Source organism: Pseudonaja textilis, chromosome Z (assembly GCF_049901715.1).
Source record: "Pseudonaja textilis isolate UNSWEBS1 chromosome Z, rPseTex1.2, whole genome shotgun sequence".
Classification (NCBI taxonomy): Eukaryota; Metazoa; Chordata; class Lepidosauria; order Squamata; family Elapidae; genus Pseudonaja; species Pseudonaja textilis.
The window spans coordinates 93,994,822-94,003,175 of record NC_142008.1 but is presented as its reverse complement, the minus strand read 5'-3'; the positions used below and the strand labels follow the sequence as shown (position 1 = coordinate 94,003,175).

Below are 8,354 nucleotides of genomic sequence, written 5' to 3'. Positions count from 1 at the left end.
GAGAGGTAGATGTTTTTCCAAGCATAGAGATGCAGTGATGGGAAGATTACCCAATGAATCCCTTTCTGCTTCTTATACACCTATTAAAGGCAGGTGCATTTTTATCTATTAAAAAAAAGTGACAACCCATTTGAAAAGTCACACAGGTTTTCATTCAATACTATTTACTATTCTGGGTTGCCAATTGTCCCTGAATCGCTCTATTAACCTCCATGGCATCAAATTTATCAACCCAGCCTTGTCTGTTTTTCCAAGCCAAGCCCAGTCATCTTTTTCAATTCTAGGCCAATTACACTTCTACCAGGAGATGCCTGGCTGCCAATCTTACCTTCCCTTATTTTCCTATCAACACATTTATATTTCTTTGTTAGCTGCCAATAATGAAATGCACCACATAGCACATAGAGAAGAAATGGATGATGTAAGAAGGCACAAAATGTAGAATAACTTGCAGGATCAGGATTATGGAACGCTAGCTGGATACCTATGCTTTGTGAGGAAACTATATGATTGGGCTATGCAGGAGAAATTCTGTTCACAATCTGTTGGCTCAGTGGTGGTCAGTGATTGAAACACATAAGGGAATATTGCTGCCACTGTCTAGAGTCCAGAAGCTGTTCCATACATGGAAGGTGTAGACATTTTGGTGAGGTACTGACGTTTAGTACTGTAAGGAGCTCCAGACTGCTCCTGAGTGAGGGAGTGGAATGTCTGCTGGTTTGAACTGAGGTAACAGAATGTGAGGCAACTGGCAGTTGGAACAGAGTTCTTTTCAGGTGGGAGGGGGAACTCCTTAGCATCAGAGAGTGCTAATTACTGTATAAGAAATACTAATGAAATACTAATGATCCAATGGCCATTTCAAAAAATCCTTTCTTAGTGAGCACTTAGAAGCAAAGAGGAACATACAAGCCAAATTTCAAGTCTGTAGGCTTTACAGTTCTGGAGATTTCACGATGAGTGAATGGTACTTGTCTTTTATATATAGATTGCAGTTTCATCCACACACATGACACCTTATAGATGTGTTCAAAATCAAATTATAATATCCAGGATCCCACTCAGTAATCAGTCAGTTTATTACAGTCTTAGATAAGAAGAATGCTCATGAGTGATCTGCAGCACACACACATGAAATTTTTTTAAAAAATCACTTGAGACAAAATTTATAATAATAAAACAACCTGACTAGGACTTGTGAGTAAATTTCAGAAGGAAAAACCTGCTTCTAGGTTATAATGAAGTAATAGCTAAAATTACATAAAATAGGACAATATGTACAATTATGAAAATGTAATGGTATTTAAAATGTAGACATGATACTTATACTGATCTGACAATATCTAAAATTACACACAATATATTTATGTAGCAGTGCCTTGCCCAATCAATTTCTAATGGATCTTAGCTGCTGCTGTGTAAAGCCTAGCCGTGTGTACTCTCCTAACTGGCAGTTTAGCTGTAAGCAGTTTCTGGGGCATAGGCTGAATCTGAGTGAATGGTCTGTAAATCAGAGGGTGGATAAATCTGATTTGAATGTCTCTATAGAAGGAGAAATGAAGAAGGGCATCTTGTTCTTCTTCTATGGTTCCCACTTCTCCAGAATCACAAGGGAGAGACTTTTTAGCCAATGTATATTTGCCATCCAATCCTGTAAGAGGTGACAGGATTAGGGTTGGGCAGCAGAGAAAACTTTCCAAGGTCTGGGTGTCTAGTTGGGTGTGATAGCCATCAGCGCTGACAATATTTCTATTTTCTGCTGATGACTGTAAAGCTAAGTATGTTGGTTCTGCTGGCTGTGAATTCTGAAAGTTACATATTCACAGGGAACCAATTGTAAGAGTCAAAGTTAAAAATTAAAAGACTGTACTCTTTTAACCATTTTTTCCCCTAGGCTATTCCCCAGCTGCATCATTTATCAGGGAAGATTTGGCTATAAAAATCCAGAAGGTCATTAAATGGCAAACATCTGGTGATCTTCTGGATTTGGTTTACTGGTTTACTGCTCTGAATACATCTATTAAACAGAACTGCATTTCTCCAAATTTAGTTTATCAACTAAAAAGCTTCCAGACATGGGCTGCAAAAGTCTGAAAGCCTAGTGGATGTCAGCAAATCATTTTCTGTGTCTGTTTGCTCTCATCTCATGGCTGTCTGGAGTTTTGCAGCTGGTGGCCCTATCATACTCCCCATTCTCTCTGCTGTAGAAGAAAGACTACATCTAAGTACTGTAAGGACTTGCAAACTTTTCCTTTATTTCAGTCAGAAAAGCTACTGATGTTTTTTTTTAAAGCAAACTTTATTGAATAGACAATTAAAATAAATGAACAAATACATACACAACATAGAAAAACAAAGAAAGCAAAAAAGAAAATGAATCAAAGGCAATTCCATTATTGACACTTTGTGGTTCCTTATTTTTTATCATTATTGGTGTCATATTTACAATTAAATCTTAATGCAAGTATACATTTACTACCAATGTAGCTTAATCTCCTTCAGTTTAATAATGTTTACTATTATATTATCTATCTTTGTTCTATCCAATCGTATCAACATTTCCAACTCTTGTAATATTCTGATGATTCTTTATCCTTAAGTGCTAGGGTCAATTTATCCATTTCTGCACAGTTTACTATTTCTCTGAATAGACATTTCCTCTGTTGGAATATAGGCTTATTTCCAACATTGTGCAAAAGCTAATCTAGCTGCAGTAAGTATGTGTAATATTATATATTTAGCTTTTTGGGAAGTTGTCTATTGAATATCCCTAATAGGAAGAATTCTGGTTTTAATTCAATCTGCTCAGCCATAATTTCCTCCAACCATTTTTTGATTCTTTGCCAGTATCTTTGGGCTTCTGTACAGGACCACCACATATGATAGAATGTTCCGTGTTTCTTTTTACATTTCCAGCAATTCAGATTCTTGTTAGGAGACATCTTCGCTAATCTCGAAGGAGAGAGATGCCATCTGTAAAACATTTTATAGGCATTTTCTTTATATGTTGCTGATTTTGTGATTTTTATTATTCCTGGTCCAGACCTTTTCCCATTCTATTAAAGTGATGCTATGTCCTATATTTCCACTCCAAGCTATCATGCTACCTTTGACTACTTCTTCCTCTAATTCTATCTCTAATAGCTAGTTGTAAAATTTGGTTGTTGTTTTTTTGTCTGAACCTAGTAAGCTTTTATCTAATTGTTGTGGCTGACTGTAGATTCTAAAAACTTTCTTATCCTGTCTATATCTATTTTGTATTTGGAGGTAAGCCCACCGGTCAATTCGTAGCCCTTGTTCTTGGAGATCTTACCATGATTTTAAAGTTCCTTGTGCATCCAGTAGGTCTTTATATTTTATCATCTTGTTAATATCCAGATTGTTCGGGTATATCATCACCTCCATCATTGAGATCCAAATCGGAATCTTTAGATAATGTTTTTTCTTTATTTTATTCCAATTAGCCAATAAAGAGTAATTACATGTCTGTGGAAGTAATTCTGTTTGGTTTTTCCCGTGTCCCATAAGAACGCATGCCACCCCCTCTGTAAATCATGGCCTTCTAGAAATAATATTCTTTTATTCGATAAATCTACCCATCCTTTCAGCCATAGTCCCATGTTGTTTTAAATGTTAAAATAGTTTTGAGTTCCAGTGGCCAGATGAATTTGACATGAAAGGAACAGAAGGTACTCCTCTCTGAACAAAGTAGAGGCAATGGCCTGGCTTCTCATTATTTTCTCTGTTGCAAACTGGCCATTAATGCTTCTGATCACCACTGGCCTCACAAGACATCCCTACCATCAAATCTCATGTTTAGGTCTCCCAATTGTCTCTGGAAATTTCAGCCATAAGCTGCTAAGAAATAGTAGCATAATTTTAATTGCTTTGCCTCCAATCCTCAATATATGTGTGTGTGACAGAAAGAGAGAGTGGGTGGATGTGTTAAACTGATGTGTCAGCCTTCATTCAGGCTTTCATGTTCATCCCTCCACAATACATAATTCTCAACACCTATTCCTCAAAATAAAATAAAATAAATCAAGAAGTTCCATTCTTACCCAATGTGGTTACATGATGGTCCTGCCTGACCATCGAAAAGTTGCTGACTGACTGCTTCTGTCAGAGGAGCTATTAAGAAACACTGCTGCATTTTTAACTATAATAGAAGGGAAGGAATGAAGCTAACAAGAGCCAGATTGGTCTAGTGGTTAAGGCACCAGGCTAGTAACAGGTGACATGTCCAAGTCTCATCTTAGCCATAAAAGCCAGTTGAGTGATTCTGAGCCACTCATCTCTCTCAGCCCAAATCACCTTACTGGTTGTTCTTGTGGGGAAAATAGGTAGAGGAAGGTATATTGGATGTATTTGCTGCATTCAGTTATTTGCAAAAAATAAAGACAGAAATACTACTGGCTGAAGTGGGAAGACAGAAATACTACTGGCTGAAGTGGGAAGAAACTTGAGGGAATTAGGAGAAAGATAGCTGAAAAATAATGAAGATGGAAGAGGACTAGATGGATTTGAGCTTCACAGCATATTTTTAAAAAGCATCCAGAATTAGCTTCAAATTCATTTTTCTCTTTTCTTTTCTTTTCTTTTGCCTCACCAGAGAAAACAAGGAACCTTATTGATGTGAGATGAAGGAACTGTATTTTGAACTTAGCTGATAGATGAATGGAGACTTGCTCCCACCAACTCTTTATCATGTAAAACACTGAGCATTTTTTTTTTCTGAGGAAAAAAGGGAAATCTAAACAATAGTACAAGCAAAGGCAAAAAAAACCCCTCAAAAACAGATAATTTTGTACTTTTTCTCCTATGGGTTCTAGATAAAACACTTTATCTAGAGGGAAGACAAAGTTCGATAAAGAAGATTTTAGGTTGGCATTTTACATTATAAAATTCTTCTTGATAAAGGAACTATCCAAAATGAATAGGAAATAATCCAAGGCATCCAGTACAACAGCTGTTTCTGTGTTTTATCAGTTCAATCGTGGCATGCGGAAATTTAGCAGATGAAAGCTTATCACTGTTGGCACCAGAATATGGTGATAAGAGCTGGAGCTGATTTATTTCCTGCCTACCAGGCTGCAAGAAAGAGTAAAAGGAAAATGGATTGTAGGATCACCCTTTTCCCCTCAGAAATGAAAATATTTTGAGCCTTCATGGTGCCTTAAATGGATCAGCCAAGAGCAACATTCACAGCTGAAATGTGCTGATACTTCTTGATCCTGGAATCCTCCAACCAATTATGTTGGTAGCATTTAGGAAGATTCCTGTCATTTCTTAAATCGCATCCCAACCCTTATGCCACAGCTTCTGGAGAGGTAGAAGTTGAACAAATCATGCATATGCCTCTCTTTGCCCTCACTGCCACACATTCCAGAAAAAGCTGCATTTGTGGTATTTTTGCCGTCATGGAAACATGAGAAAATAATGAAATTTGCCAAATGGCAGTAAAATCAGTGAAGGCAGCTTTTCCACCTCTAATAGCAGCCTTGATTTTAATAAATTAGCAAATGAAGATATAATGATTTGGCTATAATAAATGTTACTATCTCATAAGAACCCAGAGAGCAAGTATCTAACAAAGGATAAGTAAGGGGGTCTGTTTAAAACTGTAATTCTAATCATCCTAATCATTTTAAGATAAATTTGAAGAGATGAGACTGAGTTAGATAGGCTGCTAGGTAACTGGGATTCAATATTTAAAATTTGATTTGGTTTGTTTAATAGAAAACAGGTGAAACAGGTGATGGACTAGAAGCGGGTAAACTGTACCACTGTCACAGAGGCTGCTCAGATGCTTGCTCCTCAAATACATTGGAACTAGAGCTCCCATCCTCCTCATCAGCAGAGCCACTGGGGGTTGATAATGATTGGAATTTGGTTCCCTGTGGAAGGGGATCACTGGAGACTTACGTCCTTGCACCCCGTCTGTAAAGGAAGCCTGAATGGATGCACACAGCTTAAACTTCTGAATAGGAGGATCCATTGTTCTTATTTGATTCATCTAGAATGAAGAAATATTTACAAAATTAAAAACCTCAGCAATGTGAAATCCTATTGAGGGTTATTTCCTCAGGGCACTTGAAATTCTGGAGGGAGGAGTCACCTGCTTACTTGCCTTCACAAAAGGGCTGCCTCTGCATTAATCTGACTTGTTCTCTGCAGATTAGCAAGTGAAGAGAAATGATTGACATGCACAATCAAATTCAGATGATCATTGTTGCAGTAGCCTGCACATATATAATTATTGCAGAAGCATAGTCGGAACAAATGAAAGAACATCAGAACCAGGGGTGGGATTCAATTTTTTTTAACAACTGGTTCTGTGGGTGTGGCTTAGATGGTGGGTGTGGCTTGGTGGTCATGTGACTGGCTGGGCGTGGCCAACTCAACATTGAGGCACGCATCTCCTCACCTGGCCTCTCATGACTGTGGGGATGCTGCAACAGTCATAAGTGTGAAAAATGGTCATAAGTCACTTTTTTCAGTGTCACTGTAACTTTGAATGGTCACTCCACACAAGCAAAGTACCAGTAAAGGAGGGGAAAAAGATTCCAGAGAAGTTCCAGAGACAGGAAGTCACGTCCTGCCAAGAATGTAATAAGGGTTAATGGAGAGGCAATTTCTGTAAGCAACACCAGAATGTTTCCTTCCTGCCTTCCTTACAGGATTAGGCCAGTAATTTATTCTAACAACCGGCTCTCCGAACTGCTTAGAATGTTAACAACTGGTTCTAGAGAATCCCACCCCTGATCAGAACCCTACATGGTATTATTATCCAGAGTAATGCAGGGATGTGTACTATCACTACTATTGTTTATCACCTACATTGATAGCATTAGCAAAGAAGCCAAACCCAAGAATGAAAATAACATAAATGAACTAATTGTTGCAGGTGATCAGGCATAGATAGCAAGTATAGCTAAGAAAAATGCAACATCTTATGACCATGAATTAGGAATACAAGACAAATATTATGAAAATCAGCAATGAGAAAATAGACATAATGGCAATCGGAATAAAAAAGTATACCCTAAACATAGTAATGGAAGAACAAGCATAAAACAAGTATCCAAGTTCAAATATCTAGAAACAACATTAACCGAAGATGGTAAAATGGACAAAGAGATTAACAGTAAGGCAAACCAAATATTGAGACAGCTTGCTCTACTCCTACAATATAAGGCAACACAATCAGCACAAAGAAGCATCTCATACAAAGCATATTAATCCCCGCCCAATGTTACCAGTGTCAAACATGGACAAGCCACCATAGCAGGCAAGGAATGTTGCAGATCCTGTCTCCTAAGGAGGTACATCTAGCAGTACCCAGAAGAAGGTAACCCTGAGTTGGTGTGGGAAAGACTCCTCCTAAAGCAGCTTTCTATGTTCCTTCCCTTTCCTCTATCAATGTCTTGGGATGGTCCCCTTTGCATACATTATTCCATAATATGCCATTCCAGTAATGATATGAAAACAAATAGAAGTTAGCAATAGAAAGACAGTACACCTTTGACCTGGAGGCTTCATGTGTGGTCTTGCGGTGAGATTTTATACTCAAGTCCGAAGGTGGTCGCAGCATATTGACCACCTTGACCCACAGGCCAAAGAGATCTTCTTGGGTGCCAGGCTGGGAACAGAGCTGCAGATAAAAGGTACGGCCGCTTGCCATCTTGAATCGTAGCTGCTGCTTCTCTAGATTGTGGATTGAGATCCTAACCAGACACAGAGGAAAAAGCCTGCAAGATAGGGAGAAAGAAAAGGGGCATGGAATATAGTTGACAACTTGTTCATATTTACAGCTATTTGAACACCAGTGAATAATGTTACTATTTGAAAGCTGTTGTTTCGTTCGGTATATTTCATTAAATTAAAGCAATTTAACAATCTTTAATAAAATATTCTGCAATCTCTCTCTGAGTTCATGCAATGAAATAATTAAATCATCCCCTAGTAAATGAGAGAAAAAAATGTTTGAAATGTAGAGCTGGCACTAAGTTTATTATGACCATATAACATAACGGCACTGGAATGTTATGGGAGAAAGAGAGACAGATCCAAAGTTATTTAGTCATGTCTAGGTATAAACCTGGACTTGGACCAGGGTCTCATCCTTTGCTATGCAACATTTCAATGACTAATGACACTGTCTTGTCCATTTCATTCTTAACTCTACAGAAAGTACGTAAGCCCAATCAATAAAAAGAGGTGCCAATCTATAGTAGAATATCTGAGAAAGATGGGACATCTCAGCCTCTGTCTTAGAGAGAAAAACTAAACCCACCTGGTGAGCTCATATCTCTTAGCTGGGCAGCAGGGATGAGAGAAGAATTTAAACTTTG

At 38.0% G+C, this 8,354-nt stretch overlaps 1 long non-coding RNA gene across 1 annotated transcript; it reads right to left on the bottom strand.

Annotated features, from left to right (window-relative positions):
- Positions 1-2,281: 2,281 nt before the first annotated feature.
- On the bottom strand, positions 2,282-7,726 carry LOC148124158 (uncharacterized). The gene is made up of 3 exons (XR_015740181.1): positions 7,523-7,726; positions 5,926-6,016; positions 2,282-2,973 (listed from the first exon to the last, which is right to left on the bottom strand). It is a non-coding gene; the product is annotated as an uncharacterized LOC148124158 (long non-coding RNA).
- Positions 7,727-8,354: the final 628 nt, after the last annotated feature.